The sequence below is a fragment of the Rattus norvegicus genome, chromosome 14, assembly GCF_036323735.1.
Source record: "Rattus norvegicus strain BN/NHsdMcwi chromosome 14, GRCr8, whole genome shotgun sequence".
Lineage (NCBI taxonomy): Eukaryota > Metazoa > Chordata > Mammalia > Rodentia > Muridae > Rattus > Rattus norvegicus.
In genome coordinates this window covers 27627394-27646920 of record NC_086032.1, presented here as the reverse complement: position 1 = coordinate 27646920, position 19527 = coordinate 27627394, and the positions used below count along the sequence as shown (strand labels likewise).

Genomic DNA, 19527 nt, shown 5'->3' with positions numbered 1-19527 from the left:
AAAAGGAGCCTCCCTTGAAGAAATGCCTCCATGAGATCCAGCTGTAAGGCACTTTAAGGCCCATTGTGAGTTGTGCCATCTCTGGTACTGGTACTCTTGGATTCTACAAGAAAGCAAGCTGAGCAAGCTAGGGGAAGCAAGCCAATAAGCAGCACCCTTCCATGTCTGCCGCGTCCACTCCTGCCCAGTGTGAGTTCCAGTTCTGACTTCCTGTAGTGATGAACATTAATGTGGAGGTGTAAGCTGAATAAACCCTTTTCTCCAGAACTTGCTTCTTGGTCATGATGTTTTGTGCAGTAATAGATAATCTGACTAAAACTCACTGAAAGATTAGGCTCAGCCTCTTCCACAGAGGCCAGACACATTGCCATTTGTAGACTTAGATATTTTTTCAAAACCTACTTTAATTAGGGTTCTGAAACACTTCAACCTCCCTGCTGGCCCATCTACCAGAGTTTGCAGATAAAGAAGGTCACTAGGAAAAGGGGTTAGTGGACCTATTTAGAAGTAATTCTTTGGGGGTGATTCTAATCTTCCTTGTTAGGATATCAATAGTACAACCTAATAGTAAATGCCAAAAATGTATTGGTAGTAGTTGCTCAATCTTGTCAAAATATCAAGACTGCCGAATCCTCACAATCAGAGGATGATGAAGGAAGGAGCTGGACTACCATGAGTTCTTTGGCATGTTTCTCTTTATGAAGTCACAAAGAGCATAGATCAGCAAATACCAGCAAAGCAGTGCAAGGCATAGCAATGCAAACATGTTGTCTCACTCTTGGTGGGCTTCTATTTTATTCTTTCAAAACATCAAGCATCCTCTCAAGTAACTGGGTCAGCAAAACATCCTCTCACATGCCTGTTTCAGCAATAAATCTCACAAGAGAGCTTCCCAGCAAACATCACATGATATAACTGAGTTTCCAAAGAAATTTCCACTTCACCAGTTAGAAGAACAGGATCTACATGCAGGTAAGAGGTTCAAGGAAAGTCCCTTCTCCTGTGTTCCTGCAAATCTTGTAGACAGGATACATTTTCTGTTGAAAGTTTAATCGGTGGGTTGCTATTCTCATCCCTTCACTGCCAGTTCAGTGACAGTGGCCACTTCAAGTACCATATCCTCCATTCTAGGAGTTTTAGCTAGAGTCATCCCCCATAGAATTCCTGGAACCTCCCCTGTCCTAGGTTTCTGGCACACCAAAGTATCACTATTCACAAATGATATGATAGTATATATAAGTGACCCAAAAATTCTACCAAAGAAATCCTACAGCTGATGAACACTGACAGCAAAGTGAATGGACACAAAATTAACTCCAGCAAATCAGTAGCCCTCCTTTATAGAAAAGACAAATGGGTCAAGAAAGAAGTTAGTAAACAATACCCTTTCCAAAAGCCACAAATAATATAAAATATCTGTCTAAGGTTTGGTCTTTCACGGTTTATTATAATGCTAAGTGCAGCCCCCAAAACCTGGTTGAACCAGGGATGAGAATATCTGCACTTAAACCCCAATTGGCACTGTGTGACCCTGCCCCAAGTTATTTTTTTAAAGTTAAATAAAGAAAAAATGGTTTTGAGAGATGGCCAATTGGAATTAAAGAGCAGACCAGATGTAACATAACAAGTGATAACTCAGGGTTATCAATAGAAAGTAGACTCTAAGAGCTTAGAGGGTATATATCTGCCAGTTCTTGTGCTGTCTAAGCTTATAGTAAACAATGTAAGTTGTGTGTGTCTTTTATCTAAGAATTAAATGACCAGAGGTGGGGCAGAAATTCTGTATTGGGACAAAATTTTTATAATAATATATTGTAACCCTATCAAGCAAATGAAAGACTCAAATGACAGAAACCTGGAGTCTCTAAAGAAAGAAATTGAAGAAGATATCAGAAGTTGGATAGAGATCCCCTGCTCATGGATCAGTGGGATTAACATAGTAAAAATGGCTATTTTACCAAAAGCCATTTACAGATTTAATGTAATCCACATCAAAATTTCAACACAATTCTTTACAGAGCTTCAAAGAAAAAAATCAATTTCATATGGAAAAGCAAAAAACTCAAGATAGCTAAAACAATCTTGTACAATAAAAGAACTTCTGAATGTATCACCATCCCTGACTACAAGCTGTACCACAGAGCAATAGTAATAAAAACTCAATGGTATTGTTATAGAAACAGGCAGGTTGATCAATGGAATTGAATCAAGACCGAGAAATATACCTGCAGATTTATGGACATTTGATTTTTGGAAAAGAAGCCAAATCATTCAATGCAAAATGGAGAATATGTTCAACAAATGCTGTTTGTCTAAATGAATGTCTGCATGAAGAAGAATGCAAGTAAGTCCATATTTATCATACTGCACAAAGCTCAAGTGTAGGTGGATCAAAGACCTCAGTGCAGAACCACAGACACTAAATCTGATAGAACAGATAGTGGGGATAACCTTAAACTCCTGGGTACAGGAGACAACTTCCCACAGCTAGGACACTAAGATCAACAATTATTAATAAATGTGACCTCATGAAACTGAAAACCTTTTGTAAGGTAAAGCAAATCATTAATTGGACAAAATGACAACCTAGAGATTGGAAAAAGATCTTTACCACCCTATAACTGAGAGAGAGCTAATATCCAAAATATGTAAACAAATCATGAAGTCACACACTAACAACCCAAGTGACACAATTTTTAAAATGGAGTACAGAGCTAGAGAATTCTCAACAGAGGAATCTCTTATGGCTGAGAAATGCTCAAAGAAATGTCCAAAGTTCTTAATCACCAGAAAAAATGCAAATTAAAATGACTCTGACATTCTAACCCAGACCCATCAGAAAATAGCCAAGATCACAAACTCAAGAGACAGCACAAGTTGGCAAGGGTATGGAGAAATGGGAAACCTCCTCCTTTTGCTTCTGGGAGTGAAAACATGTACACCCAGCTGAAAAATCAATTTGGCTCTTTCTCAGGAAACTGAGAACCATTCTACCTCATGACACAGCTTTACTACTTTTAGGCACTCGCTCACACATGTCCATAGCAGCTTGATTCATAATAGCTAGAAACTGGAAACAACCCAGATGTTCCTCAAAAGAGGAATGGATAAAGAAAATATGGTTTACTTACACACTGGAATACCTCTCAGCTCCAAAAAACAAGAGCATCATGAGTTTTATAGGTAAATGGGTGGATGTAGAAATTATCCTCCTAAGTGAGGTAACTCAGACCCCAAAGTACAAGTACAAGAAAACCATGGTACGATCAATCAACTGACTCAGAAAAGCCAAAGAACAAATATGATCCAAGGGAGGGTGCCTACATGTTTCTTATAAAAGCAAATATCATAAAAACCAATATCATAAAATAGATGTCCAAGGTGGATAGAGGTAGGAAACTAAGTGAGAAAGGGGATATAGAGGGGAGTGGGGTGATTGTATCTTCTGTAGGGAGAGCAAGGGAGAAAGAAAATTATCAAGTGGGAACATCTCTAGAACATTGTAAAATCTGAATTTTAACTACCTATTATATTGTTTAAATTTTTGATATTTTAAATGACTTTACTTTATATGGTGTCAAGAAAGCAATAGAAAAATAAAGCCATATTATTTAACATGATGTATAGGCATATGATACAAGCTTTAATTAAATATGTACCATTTTAACTTGTATTAGTCAGGGTTTTCTAGATGAATAAAACCAAGAGAATTAATGTAAAATAGACTTGAATTTATTTAATTGCCTTATACAAGATGGTCTGGATGCTCTAACTTTGAATGTCTCCTGGTGGAATAGATGACAGCTTGGTTTTCACTCAGTATAGGAGCCTGCGTATTATACTGAAGGTCTGGATGCTTTCCAGAGAGAAGCTGGACTTTAGCCCATGTTGGAAGCCAGAAGAAACTAGATTCTGATTTTAGTGAATGAGCGCAGTGGCATTGACAATTGCAACATTGTAGGTAAGCTCAGGCCAACAGACAAAAGCAATCTTTCCTTCACCTTTCTTGTATCTAGGTACATGAAGGTGCCCCTTACATTTACAGTGAGTCTTCCATTAAGAGTGAGTTAGATAATCTGATCAAAAATGTCCCTGAAAGCTATTCTGAGGCCTCCCTTTAGTTGTTTCTAGATGCTGTCAAATTGAAAGCCAAGGTCAGTTACCACACTCACTAGTAAGAGAATGATCACCACTTTACTACCTCCTAATTTCATTGGATATGTACTAAGATGTGTGTTCAGGGTACAAGAATCTAGGACTACTGTGTAGTAGCAGAGGAAAAATGAAACTTATTAAGACAGAGAGAATCTCTTTGATCCATAGTTCACATTAGCATAATAAAGACTTTACAAGAGATAAAATAATAAACTGTATAAGCTTCATCAGACCATCAAACTAGATAAGCTTCTCATTCTCTGTAAAGCAGTCTCTATTCCATGCAATGCACATTAATATGCTTGGATAAAAACAGAACTGAAATAATACCCAATCTTCTGCCTGAATTGAGAGCATCAGCTGAAAGAAGAATAAAATGATCACTATTTAGTCCTTATAAAAGCCATATGGTTATTAATAAGTCCAAAAGTTATATGTGTTAAAGGAGTATACTCGAATTCAGCAGGTCTATTGGTGATTATAATGTCAAGCTACTAAAGTATTTCTCATTGAAATAGTCTCTTTGTTCATGAGAGTTCCTGTTTAAAATACATACAGAAACCAGTTTTATTTTATTTTATTTTTTTAAAAAATAGAGTTTTAAAAGTACAAACTGGAGAAAAGACAGAATTTTTTAAAAATGGTGCTGATCCGATTCAATAGCTGAAAAATAGAAGAATGAAAAGAGATTCTTATCTATCACTCTGCATAAAACCCAAGTCCAAATGGATCAAGGGACTCAACATGGGAGCAGATGTCCTGCATCTGAAGAAAAAAAAGTGGGAAATAGACTTGAAGTCACTGGGAGAGAAACAACTTCCAAAAGCAGAGTCCTGATAGCACAGGTCTAAGAATAGCGATTAATGAGAGCAACTTCTCGAAGCGAAATCACTTCTATACCTTACACTATAACATCATTTAATCAAAGCATCAGCTTATACAATAGAAAAACATTTACCAATGACACATCCAATAGAAGATTCACATCTAAAATATATAGAGAATTAAAAATGAACATCAAGGAAAAAATTTAAAAGTGGAATATAGAAGCAAATTGGAAGTCCTCAAAAATGAGACAGGAAATGCTACAAATTATATTTTAAAATATCCACCATCCTTAGCCATGAGAACAAATAAATTTTTAAAAAAATGAAAAATATTAAAACTACTTTGAGATTTAACCTTACCCCAGTCAGAATGGCCAGGATAAATAAAACAAATCATAACAAATGATGAAGATGCAGGAGGGGAACATTTATTTACTGTTTGTGGGAGTACCAGCTGGCACAACCACTATAGGAATCGGCATGTAACTCCCTAAAGAGATAGAGAATCAATCTCATGCAGGATCCAGGTACGTGAGTCTCAGGAATATACCCAAAGGATTCTACATCTTACTACAGATGTAAGTGTCCATCCATAAAGTACCCCACACCCAAAAAGACAAATATTGTATGCTTTCTCTGTTGTGTTCCTGTTAGTTTTTAACTTTAGGTCCAAGAATTTTAATACACATAAACATAGAATATAGGATGCTAGTAAGGGACCAGAAGGAAGGAGGGAATCTCTTAAGGAAGAATAAATAGAATAGAATGCTACAAAGAGGTAAAGAAGGGACCATGATGGGATTACATCTTGATATGGAAAGTAGGCAAAGGTAAAAGAGGGAGCATGAGGAGAGAGAAAAACACAAAAGGCATTTTGAAAAGCCAAACAGAAACATAATGCCATATACTTGTTTTCCAAAAAAAAATATATATATATATACATATATATATGTATATATATGAAAGGAATTTAAATAGAGTCACCACAGAATATGGAGATGATGCCCCAATTAGACATCTTTTTTTTATTATTAACTTGAGTATTTCTTATATACATTTCGAGTGTTATTCCCTTTCCCGGTTTCCGGGCAAACATCCCCCTCCCACCTCCCCTTCATTATGGGGGTTCCCCTCCCAACCCTCCCCCCATTGCCGCCCTCCCCCCAACAGTCTAGTTCACTGGGGGTTCAGTCTTGGCAGGACCCAGGGCTTCCCCTACCACTGGTGCTCTTACTAGGATATTCATTGCTACCTATGGGGTCAGAGTCCAGGGTCAGTCCATGTATAGTCTTTAGGAAGTGGCTTAGTCCCTGGAAGCTCTGGTTGCTTGGCATTGTTGTACATATGAGGTCTCGAGACCCCTCAAGCTCTTCCAGTTCTTTCTCTGATTCCTTCAACGGGGGTCCTATTCTCAGTTCAGTGGTTTGCTGCTGGCATTCGCCTCTGTGTTTGCTGTATTCTGGCTGTGTCTCTCAGGAGCGATCTACATCCGGCTCCTGTCGGTCTGCACTTCTTTGCTTCATCCATCTTGTCTAATTGGGTGGCTGTATATGTATGGGCCACATGTGGGGCAAGCTCTGAATGGGTGTTCCTTCAGTCTCTGTTTTAATCTTTGCCTCTCTCTTCCCTGCCAAGGGTATTCTTGTTCCCCTTTTAAAGGAGTGAAGCATTCACATTTTGATCATCCGTCTTGAGTTTCATTTGTTCTAGGCATCTAGGGTAATTCAAGCATTTGGGCTAATAGCCATTTATCAATGAGTGCATACCATATATGTCTTTCTGTGATTGGGTTAGCTCACTCAGGATGATATTTTCCAGGTCCAAACATTTGCCTACGAATTTCATAAAGTCGTTGTTTTTGATAGCTGAGTAATATTCCATTGTGTAGATGTACCACATTTTCTATATCCATTCCTCTGTTGAAGGGCATCTGGGTTCTTTCCAGCTTCTGGCTATTATAAATAAGGCTCCGGTGATCATAGTGGAGCACGTGTCTTTGTTATATGTCGGGGCATCTTTTGGGTATATGCCCAAGAGAGGTATAGCTGGATCCTCAGGCAGTTCAATGTCCAATTTTCTAAGAAACCTCCAGACTGATTTCCAGAATGGTTGTACCAGACTGCAATCCCACCAACAATGGAGGAGTGTTCCTCTTTCTCCGCATCCTGGCCAGCATCTGCTGTCACCTGAGTTTTTGATCTTAGCCATTCTCACTGGTGTGAGGTGAAATCTCAGGGTTGTTTTGATTTGCATGTCCCTTATGACTAAAGATGTTGAACATTTCTTTAGGTGTTTCTCAGCCATTTGGCATTCCTCAGCTGTGAATTCTTTGTTTAGCTCTGAACCCCATTTTTAATAGGGTTATTTGTCTCCCTGTGGTCTAACTTCTTGAGTTCTTTGTATATTTTGGATATAAGCCCTCTATCTGTTGTAGGATTGGTAAAGATCTTTTCCCAATCTGTTGGTTGCCGTTTTGTCCTAACCACAGTGTCCTTTGCCTTACAGAAGCTTTGCAGTTTTATGAGATCCCATTTGTTGATTCTTGATCTTAGAGCATAAGCAATTGGTGTTTTGTTCAGGAAATTTTTTCCAGTGCCCATGTGTTCCAGATGCTTCCCTAGTTTTTCTTCTATTAGTTTGAGTGTGTCTGGTTTGATGTGGAGGTCCTTGATCCACTTGGACTTAAGCTTTGTACAGGGTGATAAGCAGGGATCGATCTGCATTCTTCTACACGTTGACCTCCAGTTGAACCAGCACCATTTGCTGAAAATGCTATCTTTTTTCCATTTGATGGTTTTGGCTCCTTTGTCAAAAATCAAGTGACCATAGGTGTGTGGGTTCATTTCTGGGTCTTCAATTCTATTCCATTGGTCTATCTGTCTGTCTCTGTACCAATACCATGCGGTTTTTATCACTATTGCTCTGTAATACTGCTTGAGTTCAGGGATAGTGATTCCCCCTGAAGTCCTTTTATTGTTGAGGATAGTTTTAGCTATCCTGGGTTTTTTGTTATTCCAGATGAATTTGCAAATTGTTCTGTCTAACTCTTTGAAGAATTGGATTGGTATTTTGATGGGGATTGCATTGAATAGGTAGATCACTTTTGTTAAAATGGCCATTTTTACTATATTAATTCTGCCAATCCATGAGCATGGAAGATCCTTCCATCTTCTGAGGTCTTCTTCAATTTTTTTCTTCAGTGTCTTGAAGTTCTTATTGTACAAAGCTTTTACTTGCTTGGTTAAAGTCACACCGAGGTACTTTACATTATTTGGGTCTATTATGAAGGGTGTCGTTTCCCTAATTTCTTTCTCGGCATGATTCTCTTTTGTGTAGAGGAAGGCTACTGATTTACTTGAGTTAATTTTATACCCAGCCACTTTGCTGAAGTTGTTTATCAGCTTTAGTAGTTCTCTGGTGGAACTCACTTAAATATACTATCATATCATCTGCAAATAATGATATTTTGACTTCTTCTATTCTGATCTGTATTCCCTTGACCTCCTTTTGTTGTCTGATTGCTCTGGCTAGAACATCAAGAACTATATTGAATAAGTAGGGAGAGAGTGGGCAGCCTTGTCTAGTCCCTGATTTTAGTGGGATTGCTTCAAGTTTCTCTCCATTTAGTTTAATGTTAGCAACTGGTTTGCTGTGTATGGCTTTTACTATGTTTAGGTATGGGCCTTGAATTCCTATTCTTTCCAGGACTTTTATCATGAAAGGGTGTTGAATTTTGTCAAATGCTTTCTCAGCATCTAATGAAATGATCATGTGGTTCTGTTCTTTCAGTTAGTTTATATAATGGATCACGTTGATGGTTTTCCGTATATTGAACCATCCCTGCATGCCTGGGATGAAGCCTACTTGATCATGGTGGATGATTGTTTTGATGTGCTCTTGGATTCGTTTTGCCAGAATTTTATTGAATATTTTTGCGTCGATATTCATAAGGGAAATTGGTCTGAAATTCTCTTTCTTTGTTGGGTCTTTGTGTGGTTTAGGTATAAGAGTAATTGTGGCTTCATAGATGGAATTCGGTAGTGATCCATCTGTTTCATTTTTGTGGAATAGTTTGGATAATATTGGTATGAGGTCTTCTATGAAGGTCTGATAGAATTCTGCATTAAACCCGTCTGGACCTGGGCTCTTTTTGGTTGGGAGACCATTAATGACTGCTTCTATTTCCTTAGGAGTTATGGGGTAGTTTAACTGGTTTATCTGTTCCTGATTTAACTTCGGTACCTGGTATCTGTCTAGGAAATTGTCCATTTCCTGTAGATTTTCAAGTTTTGTTGAATATAGGTTTTTATAGTAAGATATGATGTTTTTTGAATTTCCTCTGAATCTGTAGTTATGTCTCCTTTTTCATTTCTGATTTTGTTAATTTGGACACACTCTCTGTGTCCTCTCGTTAGTCTCCTAAGGGTTTATCTATCTTGTTGATTTTCTCAAAGAACCAACTTTTGGTTCTGTTGATTCTTTCTATGGTCCTTTTTGTTTCTACTTGGTTGATTTCAGCTCTGAGTTTGATTATTTCCTGCCTTCTACTCCTCCTCGGTGTATTTTCTTCTTTTTGTTCTAGAGCTTTTAGGTGTGCTGTCAAGCTGCTGACATATGCTCTTTCCTGTTTCTTTCTGCAGGCACTCAGCGCTATGAGTTTTCCTCTTAGCACAGCTTTCCTTGTGTCCCATAAGTTTGGGTATGTTGTACCTTCATTTTCATTAAGTTCTAAAAATTCTTTAATTTCTTTCTTTATTTCTTCCTTGACCAGGTTATCATTGAGTAGAGCATTGTTCAGTTTCCACGTATATGTTGGCATTGTTCCCTTATTGTTATTGAAGACCAGTTTTAGGCCGTGGTGGTCCGATAGCAGGCATGGGATTATTTCTATCTTTCTGTACCTGTTGAGGCCCGTTTTTTGACCAATTATATGGTCAATTTTGGAGAAAGTACCACGAGGAGCTGAGAAGAAGGTATATCCTTTTGCTTTAGGATAGAATGTTCTATAAATATTTGTTAAGTCCATTAGGCTCATGACTTCTCTTAGTCTGTCTACGTCTCTGTTTAATTTCTGTTTCCATGATCTGTCCATTGATGAGAGTGGGGTGTTGAAATCTCCTACTATTATTGTGTGAGGTGCAATGTGTGTTTTGAGCTTTAGTAAGGTTTCTTTTACGTATGTAGGTGCCCGTGTATTTGGGGCATAGATATTTAGGATTGAGAGTTCATCTTGGTGGATTTTTCCTTTGATGAATATGAAGTGTCCTTCCTTTTTGTTTTTGATGACTTTTAGTTGAAATTTGATTTTATCTGGCTACTCCAGCTTGCTTCTTCCGACCATTTGCTTGGAAAGTTGTTTTCCAGCCTTTCACTCTGAGGTAGTTTCTGTCTTTGTCTCTGAGGTGTGTTTCCTGTAGGCAGCAGATTGCAGGGTCCTCGTTGCGTATCCAGTTTGTTAATCTATGTCTTTTTATTGGGGAGTTGAGGCCATTGATGTTGAGAGATATTAAGGAATAGTGATTATTGCTTCCTGTTATATTCATATTTGGATGTGAGGTTATGTTTGTGTGCTTTTCTACTCTTCGTTTTGTTGCCAAGACGATTAGTTTCTTGCTTCTTCTAGGGTATAGCTTGCCTCCTTATGTTGGGCTTTACCATTTATTATCCTTTTTAGTGCTGGATTTGTAGAAAGATATTGTGTAAATTTGGTTTTGTCATGGAATATCTTGGTTTCTCCATCTATGTTAATTGAGAGTTTTGCAGGATACAGTAACCTGGGCTGGCATTTGTGTTCTCTTAGGGTCTGTATGACATCAGTCCAGGATCTTCTGGCCTTCATAGTTTCTGGCGAGAAGTCTGGTGTGATTCTGATAGGTCTGCCTTTATATGTTACTTGACCTTTTTCCCTTACTGCTTTTAATATTCTCTCTTTATTTTGTGCGTTTGTTGTTTTGACTATTATGTGACGGGAGGTGTTTCTTTTCTGGTCCAATCTATTTAGAGTTCTGTAGGCTTCTTGTATGCCTATGGGTATCTCTTTTTTTAGGTTAGGGAAGTTTTCTTCTATGATTTTGTTGAAGATATTTACTGGTCCTTTGAGCTGGGAGTCTTCACTCTCTTCTATACCTATTATCCTTAGGTTTGATCTTCTCATTGAGTCCTGGATTTCCTGTATGTTTTGGACCAGTATCTTTTTCTGCTTTACATTATCTTTGACAGTTGAGTCAATGATTTCTATGGAATCTCCTGCTCCTGAGATTCTCTCTTCCATCTCTTGTATTCTGTTGGTGAAGCTTGTATCTACAGCTTCTTGTCTCTTCTTTTGGTTTTCTATATCCAGGGTTGTTTCCATGTGTTCTTTCTTGATTGCTTCTATTTCCATTTTTAATTCTTCAACTGTTTGATTGTGTTTTCCTGGAATTTTTTTAGGGATTTTTGTGTCTCCTCTCTATGGGCTTCTACTTCTTTATTTATGTGTTCCTGGAATTCTTTCAGGCATTTTTGCAATTCCTCTCTGTAGGCTTCTACTTGTTCTCTAAGGGAGTTCTTCACGTCTTTCTTGAAGTCCTCCAGCATCATGATCAAATATGATTTTGAAACTAGATCTTGCTTTTCTGGTGTGTTTGGATATTCCATGTTTGTTTTGATGGGAGAATTGGGCTCCGATGGTGCCATGTAGTCTTGGTTTCTGTTGCTTGGGTTCCTGCGCTTGCCTCTCGCCATCAGATTATCTCTAGTGTTACTTTGTTCTGCTATTTCTAACTGTGGCTAGACTGCCCTATAAGCCTGTGTGTCAGGAGTGCTGTAGACCTGTTTTCCTATTTTCTTTCAGCCAGTTATGGGGACAGAGTGTTCTGCTTTCTGGCGTGTAGTTTTTCCTATCTACAGGTCTTCAGCTGTTCCTGTGGACCTGTGTCTTGAATTCACCAGGCAGGTCACTTGCAGCAGAAAAGTTGGTCTTACCTGTGGTCCCGAGGCTCAAGTTCGCTCGCAGGGTGCTGCCCAGGAGCTCTCTCCGGCAGCAGCAACCAGGAAGATCTGTGCCACTGTTTCCGGGATCTTCAGTGCATCAGGGTTCCAGATGGCATTTAGTTTTTTTTCCTCTGGCGTCCGAGATGTGTGTACAGAGTGCAGTCTCTTCTGGTTTCCCAGGCGTGGCTGCCTCTCTGAAGGTTTAGCTCTCCCTCCCATGGGATTTGGGTGCAGAGAACTGTTTATCCGGTCTGTTTCCTTCAGGTTCTGGCGGTGTCTCAGACGCAGTGGTCCTGCCGCTCCTGGGCCCTTCCCCCCCAATTAGACATCTTATGTGACCAAGTAAAAGCTCAAGTGTCAGGAATGGATTACAACTTGTTGTGTCATGAGGGTAAATAGTCCTATAGAACCTCCTAAACACTGTAGGCTATTTCCCAAGACATTGGTTACTTTCCACAACTTGGTAATAAGGTTCTACTGCTGAAGACACGACATATTCATGCTATCAAACCTGGAGAAAACCAAGCCAGTGACAAACTAGATGATTCATCCCTACTAACTATGGTTGATTGTATTAGAAGATATTTTACATGTTATTAGAGGAGAAAAGTAATCATCAATATCATCTAGCTACAGACCCTGTGACCTACAACAGAGATCTGCCTGCAAGATATATTTGTGCAGAAGTAGTACAATTTGGGGGGGGTGGAGTTGTACTTTTTTACTGTATTTGAGATCCATTCCATATGAAAACACCCAATATCCGATACTGCTAATGTGGTCAAGAACATAAGACTAGATAGATTATATGGGAAAACCAACAAATCATACTCTGCCAAAGAAATATAGCAATAAAATAACTCCCAGTGATCTTAATTTACAAGTGATACTCACTTTGCTCTAATGGAGGGTCACTGGATCTATCAACCACACTTCAGACCAGGCCCCATTCCTAAGAGTTGTTGGCCAACACAAAGCAAACTCTGAGATATGTTGAGATTTTTTTGTTTGGGGGTGGGATTTCTTATTTTCATTTCTAGGTTGTTTTGATTCTAGGTTTTTTGTTTAGAATTTTGTTTGTTTGTTTGTTTGTTTGTGAGACACAAGCAGAAAGAAAATGTAGCTGGGTGGGTAGGGAGATGGAAATAATTTGGAGTATTTGGAGAAAGGGAGATCATATAATTAAAATGTATTGTATGAAAAAGGAAATTTCTATTTATGTGTGTAGAAATAATATTTAATGTTAAAAGTAGTATTTCTGAAGAACATGTATTTTATATCATATAAATAATTTTTCAGCCTGTATTTAATTATAAAAGGTAAAAATTTTATAATACCTCAATGCAATAGGAATTTGGCTAAGTGTGTGCACATGTGCACTTGGACACATGACTATTTTCATATTACTAAGATACCTGGAGATTTTTTTAGGGCAGAAAGAATTTCATAACAATGATTCCTTTGTTCAAGGCTACAACCTCAATGTACTTCTACAAACACATTCATACAACAAATAGGGTTTAATTTAAACTAATTAAAACAATAAATCAACCAGACTAATCATTGGACTATTAAGTGTTATTTTTAATTCAATAAACATTCTGAGCATAATGAATCAAACTGGAAACCCTGAAACAAAATTTTGTCATCTCTCAGTGTGTGTGTGTGTGTGTGTGTGTGTGTGTGTGTGTGTGTGTGTGCACGTGTGTGTGTGTGATAACAGTTTTACTATCTCCTATAGGAAAATAATGAGCATGTGAACACAAACTTTTAGTTATAACTCTTGACACTGACCCTAGGTTAATTTTAAAATTCTGTGTTGTAAGGCAATGGTTTCTTGTTCCCAAACTCAAAAAGTTCACTTTCATAACATGTTAATTATAAACATCCTACCCAAAATTAAAGACAGCAGAATTGTTATATTTCTTAACATAATTCAAGAATCTCAACGATTTAATGCTATAAAAATAGTATTATGATAATGCCAAAAAATTCAGAGAAGATGATTTAAATCAACCAATTTATGACGGAAGTTTTAATTTGTGATTGAAATTTTTTCATCCTTAATTCTTTTTCACCTTACATAAATGAGAATTTTAGCCATTCTTCTTATCTTTTAAATTCTTTTCTTTGCTATGAGATACATGAATCGTGACACAGTTGATCCATTATTTCCAGCCAGCATAACCGCTGATATCAACCACTGCTAGATTGATGTAACTTACATCAATCAAGAAAATGACCAAAGTGGACAGTTTTACCCCAGCTCAGTGTTATCATGATCAGCTACTAGAAGATGTGGCTGAACAGGGAGACCAAAATAATCTAAGCATCTGTATTTCCAACCTTGCATAAGACGGAATTACCTATACTGCACCTCAAAACAGAATGGTGCACTTTGGATGGAACAGTTGTTTTAAACATCTCAGAAATATTCACTAGCCTAAGACGTTTGAATCAACTGTAGAAATACTACTTTTTATAGAGGAGACAGTTGTTCCTTACCAGTTGCCTTTGTCTCTCTTCTAAGTCTTGAGAAAAACGGATGTAATCATTAGCCTTACCTTCTATTTCTAGACATTTGGTTCTACCCAAGCGGGATCACACTTCTGTGACATCTGCCTCCGTAACATATTTTCTGGTTTTCCTTACCTTCATAAAAGGTACGGATTATACTGCTTCTCAAGTGCAGTCAAGCCTCCCAGAATTCCTAGACTCTGGGTATAGCACATGGTTTATATAATCCCACTAACCCAAGCAAACTAAGAAAAACTGATCCACTACAAGGTCCTTGGGTCACTATTCGAGAATAGTCAAAGGAGACATCTAGGAAACAGGCCACTCTAATCACACCACAGGAGAAATTTGGTGCTTCATCGTGGTGGAACTGGTTGTAAACCAGATTGCCACTGGCTCACAATATCATTTCATCCCTGATACTGAACATACGAAGCCTGAGGAAAACCTGGCAGTTTTCTAACATTTGTCAGGGGCCCTGGCAATGATTGGTCTGTTTTAATCTTCTTGAATATCATGGTAAGTAGTGAACCACTGTGGCTCTAAAGTGTGAGCTTCCCCTTCACTAACGGCTTGTGGAGTGCTTTAGTGTGAGCTCTCTCGGCATTTGCCCTATCGGTCCGACTCACTCTGAACCAACATGAGCCTTTGTTTTGAGGTCTGGCAAACTGAAAAGTGTACAACTTTGATAATATTTTACATAGTTCAAGTTGCATCAAATTCCAGACATTTTTGATGAAAACAGAGCTCCTGCCAAGAAAACAAATACTGGCAACAGAAGGGAAAGAGCTTAAGATTTTACTGGCAAAGTTTTAAAAACCTGAGATTCCTCCGGAGAAATGTTTCATATTTAGGGTCTTCTATCAGAGAATATAATATAACCACTTTATAAATCAAGAAGCAAAACAATGTAGTTTTCATGAGCCTGTATTCGGGGCCAGCAGACCTACGTCTAATCGTTGTGACTTGGAATCCATCACTTGACTGTGTCCGAACTGCTGGAAAGGACCTCGGTGAGATCATGAGCGCGAGGTGGCAAACGAGAAATGGCAGACGAGCTCTACATTTCTTAGCAACAGGATGAGAATAGTCCTTTATGATTTCAGGAGTTAGCAGGTTGGATCAGGGAATAAAGGTGATTGCTGTCAATCCTGAAAACTTTGACCCAATCCCCAGAACCGTTATGATGGAAGGAAATAACTGACTCCTTCATGTTGTCCTCTGACTTCTACACATATTCTGTAACACATGCTCTCCCTCACGTGCGTGCAGGCACACACACACACACACACACACACACACACATTTTATGATTTTATATAGTCACATATAATGTAAATATCCAGTGTTGGATCATCAAATGTTTGAAAACTCCCATATAAACCATACACGTCCAGAAAAATTCAGCAATAGATTCAGAATAGATTCCCGTAACAACATTAGCTATGCAAAAATATGAAAATAAGAATAACGAATGATTGCAATGCAACAAGCTTTGAAAGAATATTTAGATTAAAATAACAAAAATCTTTCAAAATATTTTCACTGAATAAGAATTTAAGATCCTGTGCCATTTTACTCTCCTGGGGAATACAAAGGTGCCTCACACCATTATATCAGTGACAAGGTTTTATTTCTAGTGAAGGAAGGTTGGCATCCAGATATAAAACAAGACTGCCCAATGGAAGGGCTTAAAGCAGTGAACACACTTGCATCCTTGAGTAAGTCTGAGATTTTTGTTTTCTCCTCCTCTTTGTTAGGCTATTTATTTCTTTAATAAATACTTTTCATTTTGTTCACTTTCAAACCCAATACATTGTGTTCTAGCAGAGTTAATTTTTTTTAAGTTTCTAATTTAAGCACCAAGGCATTTTGTTAAGAGACTTTTTTTTTTGCTGTTATTACGTAAAGACTAGTATTTTCCCACAGACAGTCCCGGAGCACTGTCTCCAGTGGAATGTATTTGTCATCTAGTTTTATTGACATCGTGGGGTACTGTCTTTCCCTCTCTCTTCCATCTCTCTGTGTACCAAGGAAATGTGTAGTGGCCTAACAAACAAAATGGTAGTAACTGCTCTGTTGAGTGAAATGAAGGGGTGTGTGTGTGTGTGTGTGTGTGTGTGTCCCCAAATCTCACACGTAGGCCCAGTCCTACCCAGATTGCAGATGTTTCCCAGCCTGAAAATCATTGGGAAACAGGGGGTTATGGAAACAAAACACACCCTGAGGAGGAGGGCAGTCTTGTCTTGACAAGATGATGGCAGCACAAATTGGCTCTGGGTCTCCTAAAAGAACAATCCTATCAGCCGTCTAAAGTCCTGCTTTGTATGGTATTTGCATATTGTTTTGTATAATATTGGCAGTGGTGCCATGTGCTCTAATTCAATGTTACAAGCTCTTGTTCTTGTTACCAAATTATAAATTATTCCACAAATTTTTAAACCAGTGTGAACCACATTCTCATATTTATAATATGAAAACTTTTAAACATCATATATATGTATATGTATATATATGACTAGACAGAATCTCCCCAGAGGCTGATTTTAGGCGACTCTGAGTCTCAATCATGAGTGATAGGTTTACATTGTTTTATCATTAATAAAAAGGCTGTTTTATACTTGGTAGACAAATATCCAAGAAATGAGTCACACAGTCTTCTATTTTGGGAGATATGACAATCTAAAATTCCTGATTCTGTACAAACAAATAACAGAATTCTCAGAAACCTACTTATCTCTCTAGAAGCAATTACTAGATGATAGATACACAAGTACATCTTAAAAAAAAAATCCAGAGGGTTCAACATACAGTAACTTATTTAAACAAAAACTTGCTTTCCTGTTATACGCATGGCTCATCAGTCTGTGTTTTAAAAACTGAAACATGTCTGTGTCTGCAAATAACTGTATTAGACACGGAGAGTAAGCAGAGTCTGGCTTTCAGAAGCTTAGTCCCTTTGGTGGACAGAGATTTCATTCAATGGAGGTAAGTTTGAGCTGATACAGAAGTTTGAAGTAAGAGTAGTTTTTACAGTGGCGTGAAAACAAGAAGAGACACACTCACTTTGGTGGAATCATGGAAACACCAGTGAAATGCACTTAAAGTGTCCATAGATAATGACTGGAAGAAGGCACTCAAAGAGGAAAAGAGAACCAAACGAGCAAATACTAGGAAACAATGGAGCATCAGCATGTGTATCTACAGCACAGACACGCCTAGTTGCCCACACTCTAAACAATGTTCAGAAATTCTTTTCATTATGAAGTTCAAAGTCAATGATCAACCCTGGAAACTGACTTGTCAGAAATAAAATCAAAGGACATGGAATTGGGAGAAGGGGGGGAAGTAATGGGGCCAATGAAGAGTTTACTTTTGCATCTCAATTTCACTCTTGTTTTAAAGTCATTTTTTTTATCTCTGTGCCTTTAATCTTTTTATTTTAATGAGAGTTAGAAGAAGAGGAGCAGAGGGTCTCCTGCCTTTTCTTCACCTGCCACCTGCTTGCCCTGCTCTTATCATGAATCTTAAAAGCCACATCTCAACTTCCCTGGGCATGGATTCTTCCTCCTATTGTTTTCTCTGTTACCCTCTTTGTTCCTGATGCCTGTTCCAAGCACTCAAAGGCTGGCTGAATATATCACTGCCCACTTTCAGACTCTGATCTTTCAATTTTTATATGGATGTGTGTTTCATTCAGGTTGGCAGTTCAATTTATTATAAGCACAGCTTATTCTGACAGGATCATATATTCAGGTCTTTTCATTTTAAAAATATAGGAAAGAGTAGAAACCGGTGGCTTGGATAAAGGGCTACCCAATTACAAGGTGGGAGAGGAGCAGATGGATCAGTGCAGAGGCAAAGGATGGGGAATCCGAGTAGATAAGGTGACAATGACTCCCCCGTGTGGGACGGCAGGGACCAGAGGGAACATGATAGTGGGATACATGAGAAGGATCATCAAACGTTAGAGCCATAAGGCACTCAGCATTAATCAGGCCCTACAGATCTGGGCTCCTTACCAATAGGACTGTGATGACAGGGTCTGCCTCAGGCCTAATTGCAAAGAAAGTAAATTAGGCTTTAGCGGCTTCAGAGCAACCTTTTCCATTCTGACTGTCCCCATACCCAAGGAGAGAGCACTGTGGAACCCGTACTCCAACCTTTTCAAGGTTGGACCACCATGCTCTCATTGTCCACACGCAAAACAAATGTCTGGATCCCAGAGCTAAGACACCACTTCAAAAGTTCCCAGAATGCGAAGACGCAAATTCACGGGAATACGTCCACAATACCGCAATTTCAGAGTGCGCGGCCTGCCTTCTGAAGATAGAGTGGGATGGGGATGTGTAGTCAGGAAGCTTTTTATTTTCTCATTCTACAAGAAATGTTTAAATTGAAATCACATTATGCATGTGACTGCCTACCATAATACATAAATCAGGCATAAAATATATTAGAATTGCCTTGGAAAGTTAATATGTACAAAATTACGCAATTCAATTTCTCCCAAAGCTATAGCTCTTCCCTTTTCCTGCTGAATTTCAACATGTTTCTTGCCAGTTCTCAGAGTTAATAATTTAAATTAAGATTTTTTCCTCGTAGATACTAACCTAACAGACCTAAAAAAAAATACATTAAATCATATGAATATATTTATACAGTCTCCAGTCATTCACTAAATTATTTTACTTTCTTTTATTTTGGAAACTATAATACAATTAGAGCTTTTCTCCTTTGCCTTTTTTTCCTTTTCAAGCCCTCCCTATGCCTCTCCCCTCTCCTTTTCAAATTCATAGTATCTTTTCATGTGCTAGCATATTTTAAAATCCTGCACCAAATTAGAGATTAGTACATCTTATGTTTTTTATGAGACGGGCAGGCAGTGTTGTGTATACTGACGCTCAGAGCCAAGCCTCTCAACTGTTCCATGATTATCTCAGAAAATAGAAGCACCCTCACAACTCCTTTTGAAATGATAATCTGTAAAGTTATCCGTTCTTTTTGAAACTGAGGACTGGTTTCTTTTGGCCTGACAGAAAACTACATTTAGAGC

General features: G+C 38.2%; 1 long non-coding RNA gene across 1 annotated transcript in view; it reads left to right on the top strand.

Moving 5' to 3' along the window:
• The first annotated feature begins 737 nt into the window (after positions 1 to 737).
• The window catches only part of LOC134481737 (uncharacterized), a 42153-nt gene continuing 23363 nt past the window's right edge, over positions 738 to 19527 (top strand). The window contains exon 1 of the long non-coding RNA XR_010057496.1: positions 738 to 972. This is a non-coding gene — a long non-coding RNA (uncharacterized LOC134481737). The remainder of the gene's footprint in view (positions 973 to 19527) is intronic.